At 53.7% G+C, this 17,332-nt stretch overlaps 1 protein-coding gene across 3 annotated transcripts in view; it reads right to left on the bottom strand.

Moving 5' to 3' along the window:
- The window catches only part of RAI1 (retinoic acid induced 1), a 74,596-nt gene extending 57,644 nt beyond the window's left edge, over positions 1-16,952 (bottom strand). For 2 of the 3 annotated variants that reach the window (XM_032126081.1, XM_032126082.1), the window contains exon 1: positions 16,873-16,952. The gene's annotated coding sequence lies outside the window, so the exon portion shown is untranslated. Of the gene's footprint in view, positions 1-4,829; positions 4,942-16,872 lie in introns of all 3 variants that reach the window. The other variant, XM_032126083.1, reaches the window with a different exon arrangement.
- Between the last annotated feature and the right edge of the window lie 380 nt (positions 16,953-17,332).

Here is a 17,332-nt window from a genome sequence, read left to right as displayed (position 1 = left end):
AAACCTTGGTAACTGGTTGGAATATAACCACCTTAGGGAAAAGGCAAGCGGAGAGGAGCAGGTAATAAGATTTCTAACTGGTGCTGGTAGAAAGAAGGAAGTAATATAACAGTTTAATTAATCTATGCCTATTAGCGTTATTAAAGAAAACAGGGAGCTATTGGAGATTTACCTCGGAGAATATCATCAAACGGGGACCTTCTGTGGGGAATTTTATGTCTCTGTGCCCAATTTATAACCAGCACGGAGGTGTGGTGTTAGTGACAGCCAGTGCTGAAATGTCACAGTGCTTAGAAGTCATTAGCTGGGGACACAGGGAGAGAGAAAGAGAGGATGGAGGAGGGGACAAGGGAGAAATGGGGAAGGAAGGAAAAGGAATTAATTTAATTAAAAATATCTTTAGAGCCTGTCTCTTGATTTGTGTGGTTTTGGGGCTTGGCAGAGCTGCTGAGAACGGTGTGGAAGGAAAATCAAGGTTGCTGGGGCTTTTTGAAGCTGATAAAAAAAAATAAGCACACTTTTCATGTTCAGGAAGATAAATCCCCATTTTCTCAGTCTCAAGACAATCCAGTTATTTACTGACAGTTTTACTGTGAAATAAAAAGGGCTTTAAGCTTCTTTCTACTTGATGTCTCCATAGCCTGAATATTATTAGATCCCAGCCTGGTGCAGCTGGAGTTTTGGTTAATAAATTTAACGTCATTAGACAGAAAAGCCTTCGACTGAATGTTGCAATTCTTTCCCCCCCCTTTTTTTTTTCTGCCGTTGCAGTCAGACTGTATGTAGGTGGTAAGAATCAAAAGAAGGGAAGTACGCTTGGCAAATAGGGGAGTGCTAAAAAAAGGTTTTGCTCAGGCTGGGGGTTCAGTGCGAGGGTGTTTCGCCCACAGACGAGGCAAGGCTGAACCCCCCCCGCAGGGGATGCACCCCGACGTGGTGCCGGTTTCGCAGCATCTCTCAGGAGAGCAAAACACTCCTGATTTCACAGTGATGGCATGTGTCAGGGTGCTTGTCCCACTCAGAGGGGTGGCACTGTGGGTGCCCAAGCCACTGCCACTGCAGTGAGGTGTCGGGCAGTCCCTGGCAGCAGCAAGACCACGATGCTCAGGGGTTGCCTTGGTGCCACCACCATGGAGCTGTGCTCAAGCTGACTTTTCTGACAGGAAAAGTCTGCTTTTCCACCCAAAGTCTGCCTCGAGGCCATTGCAAGGCCAAGTGTTGGCGCAGCAAAATGTCTTGGTGGGACAATGGTGGAACAGCCAGCATGGAGTGGGCAAGGGGAAGACAGATGGTGGTGGAGCCGCTTGGCATGGGGAGCCAGGCAGCTGTGACCCCTCAGAGCAGGGCTCGCTCACAGGGAGGGAGAGCTCCCACCAAAATCCAGGCAGGTCCCTGCTCTCCCCCTCAAAGTTGCCTCCATCTTGTGCCTCCCTCTGCCACCCCCTCCTCTCAGCTGCTGCCCCCACCATGGCTGAGCCTTCTGCCACCACAAAATGTGCCCACTGGGAGCAAGACACTGAGGAAAACACCACAGCACTCTAATCCCCCACCACACACCTCACCTGCCTCTTCCCCAGCTCCTGCCCTGCCACCTTCCCACTACATGCAGGCAGCTGCCATGGCCAGGCCTCCCCCTGCTGCTGAGCCTGAAATATGGTGGGCTTGGGGGGATGCTTCATTTGGGGGAGCTGGTGCCAGCGTGTTGGCTAAAAACATGTCCCATGTGCTGGGTTTCTAACCCCAAAACCCCATAGGTGTTGTGGACACCAAGAGGAAACTTTTATGGTGGAAGTGGGACGCTGAGTGACCCCTCACACAGCAGCTCCGCTACCATCGGCTTCACTCCAGGAGAAACAGTCTCTAAGTCCTTTTACAAAATAAATAGTGGTAGCTGGAAGTAGAGGAGCAGGAGAGGGGTCTCAGGGAGATAGGGAGGGGCCAGGGCTGGGCAGGGACGGCTGTGGAGCTGGGGGTGCTGGGACGGGAAGGAAGTGGTTGTTGTGGGAGTAACGTCAGGAAGAGCCTTGGCTGGGGCCCGGGCAGGCAAGGAGAGGGGAGATCTGAGAGTTCATGGGACGGCTACGGGGAGGAAGAGTCTGAGGGAGATGAGCCAAGGAAGAGTGTGGGGACAGGGAAGGGTCCGGTGAGAGCCCGGTGTGCAGACAGGAAAGGGTCAGGTGTGGGGATGGGGAAGCGTCCACTGTGGGGACAGGGAAGGGTCCGGTGTGAGGATAGGGAAGGGTCCGGTGTGAGGATGGGGAAAGGTCCATTGTGGGGACAGAGAATGCTCTGGTGTGGGGATGTGGAAAGGTCTGGTGAGGGGATGGGGAGAGGTCTGGTGTGGGGATGGGGAAGTGTCCAGTGTGGAGACCTGGAAGGATCCAGTGTGTCGACAGGGAATGGTTTGGTGTGGGGATGGGGAAGGTGTGAGCATCCAGTTGGGCAGTGGTGCTCTGGGAGACAACTATCCTGGGAGAACAACTGACCCCCAAATCCTGCTGGATTTGGTTTACTCCTCTGCCAAAGTGATTTCTAATAAAGGTTGTTTCATTTTTTTTTTTAATCCCCCCTCTGGTGAATAAAAGCAAAACAAATAACCCCAAGCAGTGAGGCTGAGTAATGAGCAGCAGATGGCTGTCGATAACAGGTACCTTCATACCTGCGCACCCCTAATCCACAGCCTTCCCACTTGGAGGTGCTCCCAGCTCCGTGGCTCTTGCCAGCCCAACAATCCCAGACCAGCTAGAGGATATGGGAGTGCAGACAGCAGCGAGCTGCTTTAGGGAAATCCAGTTTGGAGCCAAGTCAATGCATGCAGAGTCATTAATCTAGGTCTGGTGCCAATAGGGATGGCTTTGCATTAGCCGGGGCCCTTTGTAGTTCAGACAATCAGTCGTATTCAACCAGCCCGAGATAACGCTGCAGAAAGCTGAGACCATCGCAGCTCATTCCTCCTGTAAGGGGCGGGGGGAGAGGATTTACAGGCAAAATAGCATTGCATTAATGGGACTGCTCAGTATTCTGCACAGACGCTGGCAGATAATGTCTTTGCAAACTAACTGCAATAAATTAATTAAATTAATCTACTATGCCGTGCTTGTCCCCACCCAACATCAAATTCAAGGATGATCAGGGCTTGCCTTATCCTCCATAGTCTACGAAAGAATCTGATCTCACTTGCTCTAGAGTTTCTGAGGCACTGAATTGCAAAGTACCACCTGCCTCACTAAACTAATCACCAGCCTGGTGGTTTAGATCACATCAGTTTTACATGTAATTAAGACTGTCCAGGAGGGCATGCAGCTGCTTACATGGTCGTTCCCTCTTATACAGCAACGTGCCTCCTGCTCAGATAGGTGCAATTAAACAAGCCTGTTCACAGTCATTAAGCATTAATGCACCTCATTAGCATAAGAACTGGAAGAAGCTTTGATGCAGGGAACCCCGCAGGAGAAGGAGATAGAGAGAGATGTACATACAGACAGGAAGGCGAAGGGCTGGGCCACCACCTTCTCGTGGCCCCGACCAGCCATTCCAGCTCCATTTCTCCAAAGCAATGAGCCATGCCATGCCCTCCTCCCCAGAAATGCGTCTGGGTTATCTTTCTCTCCCCCTCCCCCTCTTTCTAAATTATGCTGGTGGAAAGGAAAAAAAAAAAACCACCACACCAAACTGTTGGGATATTAACCTAGCGAATCCATTAATAAGCTGAACTCTCTGTTGGCTTTGACACAGCACACTAAAGCTTTAAAGAGACAGGGCCCCAGACACTGGAGATAGGGGCAGAGACAACAGCGCTAACAAAGAGCCACTGTTGCCACGGCCGTGGCCATCTCGGGTAGGTCCAGCTGTCTTTGGTGTTCTGTTTTCCAGACACAAAGAGCAGACTGAACCGTTTTGGTCTGAATGGCTTTCATTTGATGGTAGAGAAAATGAGAGGGAAGAAAGAAGCTAAGTAAAGTGTCCAGGAGAGGAAAAAAAAAAAGACAGGAGAGGAAAAAAAGAGCATGGTGTGCTGCAGGTCTCCAGTGAGAAAGGCTGCATCTCCCCCGAGCACAAAATGGGGCTGCCTCAGGGAGCAAAGGGAAGGCGACATGGTGGTTTTGGAGCAGGATGGAAGTGAGGATCCGTGGGCAAGCAGGATGTACACTCCAGGGGAGCCGGGATGGATGCTGCCTGTGTCTCACCTGCTTGCCCAACGCTTTGCACAGCAGTGTACTCAGCACTGCCAGACCACAGACTGCAAACAGCTTGTCTAGCTGGGTTTTAATCTCAAGGGAACAACCCGTGTTGTACAGTCCCTGGCTCTTCTGGGCTCAGAGCCTGTTAGGAGCCTCTAGCCTGGACCAGGCGCGTTATCAGGTGGAGCTTCAGCCAGCTTCACTGTCACCATGGAAAGAAATGGGCTCGCACGAGGACGTGAATCAGCTGGAAAAAGTGAATCTCCAAGTGAAATGTCTTTAAGGAACCACCACATGCTACCATGGAGCCGCTCCAAACCCACACCTCAGCCCAGACTGTATCCCAAGGCAGGAATAACCCTTCTGCTGCAGCCTCAAGATGCGCATGTCATGCCCTTGCATCCCATAAGCTTGAAAAACAGGCCTGAAATGTCCATTCCAGGTTCCTCTATTATAAAGCACAGCTCTGAAAGCCAGAAATGGAAGCTGAGACTGGATAAATCAGTACCTACCCACTGGAGAGCCACACAGGCTCATCCCTACAATGCGCTCTCTGGCCTCCATCTAGTCCAGCTCGTAAGTGATAAAAGCATCCACAACTGCAGCTCTCATCTGGGAAGAAGAACAAACAACCCAAGTAGATCTTACCACTGGGAAATGGTTTCTAAGGGTCTCCAGAGATATCCTCTTTCCTACGCTCATTCCATTAGTGCTGTGCATGCTCCATTGTCCCAGTCTCTCCCTCCTTAGTGGTTACATCCTACAAACACAAACAGATTTCGAATCCCCTGTAGCTCTTTGGCCCATGATGATAATAATTTTCCCTCCTTGAGCACCTTTTATCTAGAGATCTGGAAGCATCTCTCTGGCATAAATAGCTATTAGCTTCTCCACCATCATGCAACATAGGGTGAGCACCGTTACATCTCACAGCTGAGGGGAACTTAGGCACAGCACAATTAGGAATTCACTTCTGCCAAGTGGTGCATCCTCTTGTGCTCTATCAGTGGCACAGGGATGGTGCCGTTCGGTCCCTGGATGAATCTGGCTAAATCCTAAAAGATTTGCCAACAGCGTCAGCAAGAGGAAGAGATCCCAGGTTTGTGCCTGAGTCACCAAACCCTCTGTTCTCCCTTCTGTGCCTAGAGAAGTCAACGGAAAGTCTCCCATGGATGGTAATGGGAAATTCAGGCTTTTTGAGTCAGTAAACAGCTTTTTTTTTGGGGGGGGGGGGGGTAGGTTTGGGCAAAACGGCTTTTACTGCACAGTCATTTTGATAAACCAAGGAGCTGAGCTTTTACCCAGCAACAGGCTGGGAGAATGACTGATGGAGACCATGACCCCAGTGAACCACAGCCTTGCTCCCCTAGTCCCTTCCCATTTGCCTTTTGTGATTACAATTAGTAGTGGGGGCTGGCAGGTGGGGGAAAAATGAAATAAAATAAACTAGAAGCCCCCCCTGCCCTGCTGCCAGCCCCTCATTGTCTGCAGAGGCTGGCTGGGGCTCTGCACGCTGCAGTCCTCTGCCCATTGTACTGCTGAGAACATGCGAACAGACGCTCTCGGGCGATGGGTTTTATTGAACGCAACTTCAATGGCAAATGGAGAGAGGAAGGGGGGGGAAAGGAAAGAAAAAAAAAAAAAGCCTTGAAAATCCATGCCAAAAAAAAGAGGTGGGGAGGGTGTTTTTTAATGCAATCAATGGCTCCTTCCTATAACTCTGCCTGTTGTGAGGAAATTTCTTTCCAGTAGCAGCCAGCAGCAGTCCCAAGGCTGTGACATTGCTGTAACGCTTGGAGCTCAGCTCTCTATCTCTGGCAGCAGCCCCGTCTTTTTGTCATTATTGGCTGTGATTGCAGGGGGTGCACGCCAGCTCGCCGAGTGCTGAGATATTGCTGCCTTCCCCTCCCTCTGGACAACCTGCCCTCAGAGAGGAGTTTGGGGAGGGGATGAGGGTGAAACAGGGAGCTGAATTCTCTCTGCCTCCCCTGAGTACGCTCTGATCCAAGCCCACATGGATAGGTAGAGGTCCCCAAGGCCCTTTTCGGAAAGCTCATTAGGAAAGTAGTGACAGATGCATTAGCTATTAAAAAAAGGTTGGGGGAGAAGCTATCATAGAACTTTAAAAAAAAGCAGCAGCAGCCGCCCGACAGTTTTATTGCTGTCAGATCCTTTTTTTTGTGGGCACGTTGCAAAGCAGGAGAGGTTTGGGTAAATATCTGACGCACGCACGCACTTCCCATGCTCTGGGCTGTCTGTCAATAATCCAGCCGGGGTATTTCTCACACCCTCAGGAGGGAGCTGCCAGCTCTGCCCATTGCCACTGCAGCTACTCACCCTTCCTATCCACCCCCAGAACCTCCTGGAGAGGAGGTTTTGGAACAGGCATGTCTGGCTTCATGCAATGATGTGGGAAGAACCTGCCAGGATGCCACAGGGGGTGAAAAAAAATGGGCGTCAGCTGCTGCCATCTACGACTCCGAGCTGCAGCCTGGGGAGGACAGGTCTTGGCATGAGATCTTCCCTCCTGGTCTAAGCAGAGGCTGCTGAGATGGAGATCGAGTCCTGCATGCTGGGACCTGCAAGCTCCAGCAATGCTCTCCATGGAAGGACAGAACAGGTCACATTGCACAACTGCACTGGACACTCAGGCCTCTGTCCCTGTCCCACACCCCACATCACACCCCAGAGCCCTCGGAGCTCAGGGAACAGGTGTACACACATCAGTGGGGTGTATACCAGTGGGAGGAACCGCTTCCCTGCACCCAGGTTGAGTGACACATCTGGCAGCAGCTGGAAGCCACAAAACCCCACGTAGGGACCAGGGACCAGGCATGAGGAAGGTGGGAAATGGTGGGTACTGGAAGAAGGTGCGCTGGATGGAGGTCTGGGCTGGCGAGCTGCGGTGGGCAGACAGGCAGATGATGGGGAGGATGAGGTAGGATGATGGCATGGGTTTTGTCCCTCCCCATCCTATGAACCAAAAAGGCCACCACTGCTCTTACACCTGTGTGAAGAGCAGAGCCCAGGTAATAACAGAAGAACAACAGATGTTGCACCTGCATGAGGGCTCCCGAACGGCGCCAGACGAGCTGGAATTCACATCTGAGCCGCAACAGCAAAGCTCTTCCCACAGACAGCGGTGGGAAGCAGGGATCAAAACACCACTTCCACAAACACGCTCACCAGCTCTCCACACACCGCATTTTCCACGGACCATCCTCATCCCTACAAGACAGTCAAGCCAAACATGTCCTCTCCAAGACCTCAGCATCCCTCAAAAAGGGGGCACAGCTATTTCAAAAGGAACTATGGGGCTACCATGAGGCAGCCATCAGTCTGTGCCCCCCAGCCTCAAATCCTGCCACCTCCCAGCTGCAGTCAGGAGGCAGAAAAGGCAGAAACCTCACTGGAGGAAAACAGCAGCAGCAGCAACCGTCCCCCTCGGTCGAGTTTTAAATGGCTCTCAGATCCCTTCAAACAAATCTAAATGCACCGATCCTATTGTGTGCATAAATCTTTGCACCGGGGCCTGCACGCCTCCACACTATTGATAAAGAGAAACGAGTCTTAAATATTTAATGAGCGAATAAACCCGTTAAGAGGATATGATTAACTGCACGCCACGGCTCTGCATTTAAGGTGTCCCTGCTGTACCTTTAGTGGGGTTTTATTTTTAAGGGAAATCAGCAGCAGCAGCTGGTGGAAGCGAGCAGCCGGGCTGTGCGAGTGCCGCACGAACGGGAACGCCGGCACAACGCTGCACTTCAGAGGCATAAATATGCCATGGGAGCCCGGGCTGTTCAGGGGGGCTGGGGGAGCCGTATTGACTCAGCCCGATGGCAGGGGGGCAGAAAGCAGAGCCAAGGAGGTTTGAGGTTTTAGGTGAGGTGGCAGGAGCCAGGCTGTCGGTTAGAGAAGACACGTGAACTCTGCACCTTTCCGTCTCGCCTGGCAGTGAGGGGGCTGCTGGGGGGATCAGGAGACCTTGGAGCTATTTCCAGCTGAACCACGGAGCTGGAGGGTGACCTTGGGCAAGTCACTTACGGTCACCCTCTGCCTGGAGTCGAGCCCCGTGTGAGGCAACTGGAGTCTTGCCTGCTGAGGGTGCAGATCAAGGCAGTGTGGGATGCCAGAATGGTTGAACCTTCCTTTTCTCCACCTCCACCGAGCTGGCAGCAGCCTCAGCACGGGGTTGGAGCACTGAGGGCCAGGGTACAACACACCAGCCAGCCCACAGGATGTTTCTCAGGCACACAGAGAGCAGCTGATGGAAGATTTTATGAAACCTAGTGCTATAAATGTCCCCTTGCTATGTGACTTTTTATGTTTCTAAATTATTTTGATCATTATTTTTACCAGAGTGAGGTGAATAATACACAACAAACCACCGTGAATCATCACTCCAGTTTTTAGATATGTTAAATTTAGCTGTTTTGGTGCCACCTTTTTGTTTATATTCTCCAAGTGTTTCGTGCCAACAAGTTACCGGCAGGGATTTTTGGCCAGGAAGACGAAGGAAAAAAAAAAAGTGAGACAGACTGTTAATTTCTGTTAATTTTAAGCAGCAACTAAAGATATTGGAAGAAAGTGAATTTCAAATGCTTAATTGCAACAGTTTCCCTCCCCAAACCTCAAGTCTAAAAATTAAGCCTGCCCAATCGGGAAGCCAAAACCTATCATGTGATGTAAGATCCCAATTAAAACGACTCTCATTCTTGAGACTGAGTATTCACAAAAGAGCAAAGACCGCGAATTATTTGCAGAAATTATCTGGAGAACAATTTTGAATAATGAATACGATGGGGGAAATCGCAGTCACTTGGAATACTTAATGCAACTACAAAAAAATCACCAACAATTTGCGAACAGAAAAGAGGTGAAACGTGTGGAATAGATCATTTATCGCAGTCCTGCCACCACCAGTGACTTTTCCAAATGACCAAGGCCCCTGCCCGGCAGTAAATGCTGCAGGAATTAGCAACAGCGACTGACGGACAGATGGAAGTCATGCTTGGAGATCCACCTAATCAAAGAGGCTGTGCCACCACGGCCAAGTAGAGGACCCACACGCCCATGACCTAGTAAAATCAGGGTGAAATAACTCGGGAAGCAGGATGGTCAAAGCAGCCCCGGACAGGAGGAAGGGATGCTCCAGGTGACGCAGCCGAGCGGAGAGCAGCTGGAGAGGAAGAGGCACAGAGCCCTGACACATGCTGGCCAAATCCCAAGAGGCACAACCACAGAGGAACATCAAGGACAAGCTTCTGTGTGATTGTGGCTGGTGGAAGGGGTGGGAGATGCCCAGGGAAAGGAGAGGTTCCAGGTAGGTCTGGATCAAACAGGGGTGGATGCTGCATCACCAAATGCTGGCTCTGCCATGGGAAATATCGTCCCAACAGCCAGGGACTGTGATAATCCACGTATACCCAGAGTCTGAAGCTGAGAGATGGGGCTCCAGCAGAACCCACTCTGCCTCTGCCACCTCCCTTCAGGTGCTGAGCTGAGCCAAACTCTGGCCTCATGCTGAGAGCTGCTCCCATCGCCATGATCAGAGCATGCAGGACCAGAGAAGCAGGAATCTGCTAAAACCGGAATGGTCTTTGTTAGATTTACTTCATCACAGCACAAGCTTTGCATTTCACCTACCAGCACTGAGCATGGAAGCCAAAACCTCACCAGTGCCTGTAGGGTCCAGATGGGAGGAAGGATCTGAAGGGAGAAGGCAGAGAGAATTTGGGGGACAGAAGCAGGAGAAGGAGAAAAGGTGCTGGAGGACCTTGGGGGACCACAGCAGGGCATGGAAGAGATGGGGCCAGGCAAAGTCTGCAAGCACCACTCAGGTGGGGAGATGCTGGGCCCTTCCTTGCCTGAATACTGAGTGAGGAAGAGCAGCAAAGGTCTGGTAGAGATGGAGCTTTTTTACATCCCAGCCTAGTCAGCTGACATTTATCAGGGTAACAAAAGGATACAGGCCTGATCACAAGACAGGCTGACAGTGCATCTTCCCCTTCTGGGGAAGAAAGTCAAGTGTCAAAGTTGTAAAAAGTAGTCCAGTCATTTTTCGTATCTTCTCCTTCCTAGAGTTTGACACATGCAGTGATACTTCCTCTCCTCCTTTGAAATGAAAGAGGAAAGAAAAATGCAGAAAACGCTGCATTTTAGGTGCAGGAATTAAAAATAAATCAAACTCTTCCAATGTTTCAGGTCAAATATTCCCCAAAGCTTCTGTTATGGCAATCTAAGAAAGTAGAGGCTGGATCTCTTAAATTCCCTTGAATTCAGGATGTTTCTATCAATCTGTACCAGCATTTCAACAAGCCTGGCTGAGGATGCTCAGGAAAGCCGGGTTGTTATACGCCTGGACTGCGGCAACCAGAGAACCACTCAGGAACTGAGAGACTCATTATTTGTTATTAACTCACCTGGAATCTCTGATTTCTTACATGTTATTTTGCTACTTGGCTGCAGAGTGAAATAGCTCCTCAAAAAATAGAAGAAGGAAAAAGTGAACCACCCACCAGTGCAGGATCATCTTTCCAGTGGATTCTAGTAGGTCACCAGCAACTGCATCAAAAGAGTGTCCTGGGGGCTTCAGTGTTTGCTTCTTGTGCCCCTTTATTTACTGTTGATTCCCTCTGTGGCAGCACTACCAGCCCCTGCAGAGATTGCCCTGTTCCAGCCTCTGCTTTTCCAGGTTCAGGCACTGGGTATTTATTGCATTTGGCTGTTTTCAGAGCGTGGGTGTTTGCTTCACATGTCCCCACAGAGCAGAGTCCTCTCGGAAAACTGTTCCAGGCAGGAAACTGCTGCTGCTCCTGGTCAGGGAATTGCATGGGGAAAATCAGTTTCTTTTTCAAAAAATCCTCCAAGTGAGGAGTTTGTTCCAGAGAGATGAAGAACTGAGATTCCCATGGGCTCTGCTCCTGCCTGTCTGATGGATTCCCCCCAGCACCAATTTTGCTGGTACGGTGGTTGCTGTAATGAATTTTTAGGGATAATGATTTGTTGGGATAATGACTTTAGGTGCACAGGGCACTTCTATGTCCCAGCTCTCTTACAGCATCTGCGTGTTATCTTGCTAACCTTGCAGACAGGGAAACTGAGGCACAGGGCTGGCTCTGGAGAGGGTCTCCAGCAGCATCTCCAGTTGCAGCACTCGTGTGCTCCATGGATGTTGGGATATCAGCATCACCCACAACCTGGCTGAACTTCCCAAGGTCCCCAGACAAGGGATCTCCTGTGTCCCCTCTGTCCCCAGTTCAGCTGCCATGAGCTGCTGGCCCTGGTCCCTCTCTTGGGCATCAGTTTCTGTCCCTGGTACTCAAAGAGCTCCTCTCCCAACAGCTGGGCTCTGCCCCGGCGATCTCAGGGTGCCACCTTTGCCTGCACCATCCCCAGGAGAGTATCATGGCAGGGCTGGTGCATCTCCACCGTGGCTGGGGACAGCAGGGAGGACAATGACATTTGCTGCAGGAGCCTGACATTGAACTCAGCCAGTCAGAACGGCAGGTGTTTTGCTGGCAAGGGTAGAGGCTCTGCTCTGACACCGTCAGCGAGGGGACAGGAGAGGGAGGGGAAAGGAAAAAAGCCGAAGCAGCAGCCAGACAGCTGTCTCTTCCTCCTCCTCCTTTTGTGCAGAAATGTGGTTTTGTTTGTCAGTCAAACAGATTGTTTTCTCCTTCTTTGCAGGCCAATTGTTTCTGCTCCTGCAAGATAAGGGATTGAAAAGGGCTATATTTTTATGGCACTGAATCTAGGTCCTCCGATTTGGAGGGGAGACATCAAGTGGGAGAGGAATGCCTGTTCAAACCAACGCTCCTCTCCCCAGCTCCATTCTCCAATCCCATTTCCACCCCCATTTTCCTTTTTTCTCCTTCCTTCTCCCGCCTGGAGCTGCCTTTCGGCCCTCTCACTATTTAATCTCCATCTCTCCAGTGGACTCAGGAGGTTTACACAGCTTCATCCTCTTTGCACCATCTGCTGAAAAGAATCTGCTTTTCCCCTGCTGCTCTGTCCAGCGGCTCCTCCTGCCACCTTCCCCCCAAAAATGGGGAGAGCAGAGCCGGTGCCACTGCATGTGACGCTGAGAAGAACAAAACCCAGGAGGGGGTTTCCTTTTTTGCAAAGGATTTGCCCAGAAAGCACCTTGGAGAGGCAGACCCCAGAGTGTGGCAGGAGCAGGATGCAGAGATGAAGGAGGAAAACGGTCAATAAGAGCAAGCCCAGGCCAGGGTAAGGCAGCAGGATCCTCTCCTGGCTTCTACAGTGGGTTCAAGGAGCCTGTGTCCTGTCTTCCTCTTCTTTCTTGTTGAACTCCCCAAATCCACAGTCCAGATGGGATGCCGTGACTCACAGTGATGGAAATGCTGGAGTGATGACCTCTGAATGACCGCCAGCATCCCCAAGCCAAAGGACCTGGAGAAGGTCCTTGCTCCAGGGACTGTCAGGGCTGGAGGCACCCTCAACCTCGCTGTATCCCAAGCACAAGTACTTTGCTCCCATGTGCTGATCACATCGCACACCAAGGACCAGAGGGAGGATTTGCCTCCCCTCCTTGGGGGATGAGAGCCTGGAAGGGGGCAGCGTGGTTCATATCCAACTCATAAGCCTCTCAGAGCTCAGGCTTGAGGACTGAGATTCACTCAATTAATTTTGCTTTGGCAAAAAGTCCATTTTTATTGCTATTTCATGCCTTCAGTATAGATTTTCCCTGCTCGTCTCAAAGGGATAATAAAACCCGACTCGTTCTTTTTATAAAAGTCTCACACTCCCTCTCTCACCAGGCTCTGTGTTCCCCAGCTAGAGATGTAAATTTAAAGGGGAAATGCTGTCATTTAAAACAAAACAAAACCAAAAAAAGCAACTCAGAAAGCCCAGCTTTGAGCATATTCCAGCTCTCAAAACTAGGCCGTGCAACCAAAGCACAAACCAAGCTGCCACCTTCCCGCGGTGAAGCGACATTCCCACAGCGATCCCAACCTCCCACAGGGGAATCAGGGGTGACTGCCAGTCCCAGGAAGCCACTCTCCATCTTACAGGGCTGATGGTGGCCCTCTGCTTGCTGGGATGTGTAGTTTTTGCCAGCTGGGTGCTGGTGGGCGCAGGTGGTGATTGCTTCTTGGAGCCAGCTCCTTGTGCTCGGATGTGATGCTGGAACCCCAGCACCTGCACCTGCCTCCCACCTCCTCCTCCTCCTCCATACCAGGTGAAAGCTTCACTGTTGCCAGCCTCAAGCAGCTGGACCAGTCATCCTGGGGGAAATCCCAAATCCACGCAATTCCGAGCAGGTGGACTTTGAGCGTGCTTTCGAGCAGGCAGTGGGACAGGATGGTGGCAGGACAATACACGGGTCTGCCTGCTCCACCTCAGCCGGGATGCATCCTGCCTGCTCTTTGAAAGGACTGTAGCTGTGGAGTATCCCTCTGAGAGGTGAAGAAAGGAAAGGGAAACTGCCTTTCCTCTGCCGTGTGCCCTGCTGCCATGACCTTCTGCGGGGGGATAGGATGCGAGCAGCAGAAGCCAAGTGGAAGTCTTGTCATCAGTGAGTGGCAGCAATCGCCTGGGGACAGGGCGGGGTCCCCAGCACCATCAGGATTTAAGAGCAGTTTAGACCCAGGTGCATGCCTGGCACAGCTGATGCAGCCTGCTAGGACAGACTCAAGACAGTGCCTCCTGCCTTGGCCGTGTGTCTGATTTGGTGACGTGCATAAATCCACCATCACTGGGACTCTCCTGCCTCAGCAGGAACCAGGAGCAAATCCAAAACAGAGCGAATCCAAAGCAGAGCGAAGCCGCACGAGGCAAGAGAAGACACACAGGTGCCTGCACTGTGCTAACCCAGCACAGGACCAGACCAGGCCAAGAGGTGACAGCCAAACCTTTCCTATCGAAATGTTTCTCCTTCTCCCCATCCTGTACCCTTTTCCTGCACCCCCCTGCTAGGCTGCCTGCATGCCCTGGCTGCCAGGAACTCGGAGCCCTGCCTGCATCTGGCAGGGCAGGCAGCACCCCCGGCGAGAGGAAACGCACAGCTCGCTCTGCTCCTGCAGGTGTGCCTCCAGCAGACAGAAGTTGTAGGGCAGCTAACAAGGACGGGCAGGAGATGAAAGACAAGGAAACCCCAGGGTGATATCACACTCCCTGGCTAACTCATGGTCGAGCACCTCCAGGCTCACCTCCGGTGCCCCCAGTGAGGCTGTGGCATGGCTCTATCAGTTAAACCTAAGTTGTGCCATTTCCTCTGATGGCAGAATGAACGGTCCTTCCCCGCCGTGAGCTGCCAAGCCTGAGGGATGCTACAGAAAAGAATTCTGCACCTCCCCCGTTTCAGGGGAAAATCAGTTGGAGTCCCTAGATTTTCCTGCAGAGCCCTCACAGGACTCGACCCTCCAGGCTGGAAAATCCTTAGTGCGCTCTGACAACCTCTGCAGCTCAGGCAGACGTGAGAGATGATTAAGACTGGCTGAAATCTCCCAGGACTCTGACATCTGAGAGGCCCCGTGCAAGGCAGAGAACCACCCCGGGCTGCTCCTTGCAACCTGCAACTCCCCTCACCTTAGCACGGAGCTGAAGGGAGATCAGGGACCCAGCGGGGCCAGGAACCAGGTCACTGCTGCTGGTTTCCAGGCAGCAAAGCTTTGGAAGAGCAGAGGATCATTTAGCAGAGCGACAGTGAAGGTTCAGAGCAGAGCCTTCAAATTACACGCTACAGAGCACTTTTCCTGCCTAAAAGGTCTCTGAAATGACTGTGGCGGCTCTGAAACGAAGCACTCTGTATGCAATTGTTCCCTGGGGCTTGCAGCGGAGACAGAGCCGGGAGAAGAGAGGTGGGTCTGCGGTCCCTGGCACGGGCAGCTCCTCATCAGACAAGGATACACACTTCTTCTGGGCTCCACAGCACAGCACTGCTGCTTCCCTAAATCTCCCTGGTGGTTTCTACCAGCCGTGGCCTTTTTTTTTTTTTTTTTTCTTTTTATTTCTCACTTCCTGCCTTGAACTTCACACAGCTCCCAGCCCAGGCTGCAGAGCTGCTGCTCAGGGTGTGGGTGCCCCCAGCCCCATGCACAGACCCACACTGAACCCCTCACCGTCACCGCTCTCACCACGCCTCGAGGCACACCTCAATCCCACGGGGGAACGGGGAGGGAAGAGCACTCGGGGGGAACATGTCCTTTTCTCCATCTCACTTAGCTTCTTCCTATCTTTCTCCACTCCATCCCCCAGCAGCTCGAGGTCCATTTTCATCAGGCAGTGACAGTCACCAGGAGACACAGCCTCAGCACTGGCGGGCACCACGCACAGCCAACCTGCGCCTCGCTCGCCGCGGGTCCCCCCACCCTCTGTCACTAGCACACAGGTGACAGCACCCACATCCGCACAGCCACCACGGCGCAGCTCACCCACCTGGGGCACACACCCTGCCACCCTGGGAAAGGTGGCTGTGGGGTAGGAGTGCTCCACAAAGTCCCGGCACTCAGCAGGGAACCACTTGTGCACCATCAGGCTCCAGAGATGCCCAGGAGCTGGGGCAACAGGAGCTGAGCTGGGAGAGCCCTCGGAAGGTGCTGGCACCACCAGCGATGCCCTCCCTCAGCTGGCACAGGGCCCTAGGAGCACTCTCCCATGCAAAACCCCAACTGTTGGGTTTGTTCCTCCACACCATCACTTTGGGAGGTCACCTGAGGGCAGCCAACACGGGCACTGCTAGCAGCCAAAGGGAAAGCGGGCAGGGATCAGTGGCCACAAGAGCTTTCAGCAAGCCAAAATCTGCTCACATCTAAGGGATGGCATCATTCCATCAAAGGCAGTGGGGAACAAACATGCACCCCAACAACATCCCACTCTGACGTCAGTGAGAACCTCTGGCAGGTCTGCAACGTCAGCCACGACGCTTCCACCGGCCGGAGAGCCCTCGGGATGCCGACCCCTGGGCAGCTCACCACCTCCATTGGGATCCCACCATCATGCCCAAGGTGCTGCTCCAGCTGCACATTTCCAAGGAGAGTGGGAATGGGGACACACACACACACACACACACACAAGAGGAATTTAAATGGAATTTCACAGCTGCAGCAAAAGGGCACAGGAGGGGCTCAGGGCTATCTATCCAAGATGCACCATGTCCCCGCTCGGCATTTCGGCACCGCCAGCCGGGAGTACCGCGGCCACCCGCACCCGCGGGACCGGGGGGGCCGGGGAGCCCCTCCGTGACGTCACCGAGCCAGGGACAGGCTCCCGTTTTGGGGGGATCGAGGCGGGTTTGGGGGAGCTGGAGGGACCGGAACGGGCTAGGGTTGGAAATGAGAGTGCGGTGCGGTGGGAGCGCGGGCGGAAGGGAAGGGAAAGGAAGGGAAAGGAAAGGAAAGGAAGGGAAAGGAAGGGAAAGGAAGGGAAGGGAAGGGGATGTGGCGGCGGATTCGCGGTGCCACCGCCGCTCCAGCGGCAGCAGCAGCGCAGCGGGCCCGGCGGGAGCCGCGGTTGCAGCCGCAGCTGCGACGCGGAGCCCCGGGGGGGTAACGGGGCGGCGGGCAGGGCCCCCCCCACCTCCGGCAGCGCCCCGCTCGCCCGGCCCCTCCGCTCCCCTCGCTCCCCCCGCCGGCTCCTATCACCCGCGGCCCTCCCCGGGCCCTCCCCGGGCTCGGCGGCCCGCCCGGTCCCCCCCCCGAGCCGCGTCCGGAGCCCTCCTTACCTGGCGGGCCGAGCCCCGCTGCCTCTCAGCGGCGGCGCTGGGCGGGGGCGGCCCCGGCGGCCATGCCCGGGCGGCCGCGCCGCTCTCCCGCGCCGTGCGAGCCGCCTCGGCGGTGTCAGCGGGCGGGAGCCCCGCGCGGCGCCGGGAGCGAGGGGAGGGACGGCGGGGGCATGACCGAGCGCCGTCGGAAGTGCACGCGCGCCCGCCGCCTGCCCGCGACCGCGGCGACACCTGCCGGCAGCGCCGCCGGTGGCACCGGGAGCGGCGGCGGGGGCGGTGGCGGGCGCTGCGCACACCGAGGGCAGCGGGGCGGGAGCTGGGCATGGCACGGCGGGCATCGGGACGTGGCACACCGGGTACCGGGGCGCGGCAAACGGGCACCGTGGCAGGCGCTGGGCACGGCACGCCGAGCACCGGGGTGCTCCACACAGGGCAGAGGGTGCTGGATGCCAGCAGCGGG

Source organism: Corvus moneduloides, chromosome 16 (assembly GCF_009650955.1).
Source record: "Corvus moneduloides isolate bCorMon1 chromosome 16, bCorMon1.pri, whole genome shotgun sequence".
Taxonomy (NCBI): domain Eukaryota; kingdom Metazoa; phylum Chordata; class Aves; order Passeriformes; family Corvidae; genus Corvus; species Corvus moneduloides.
This window is presented reverse-complemented; position numbering and strand designations above follow the sequence as displayed.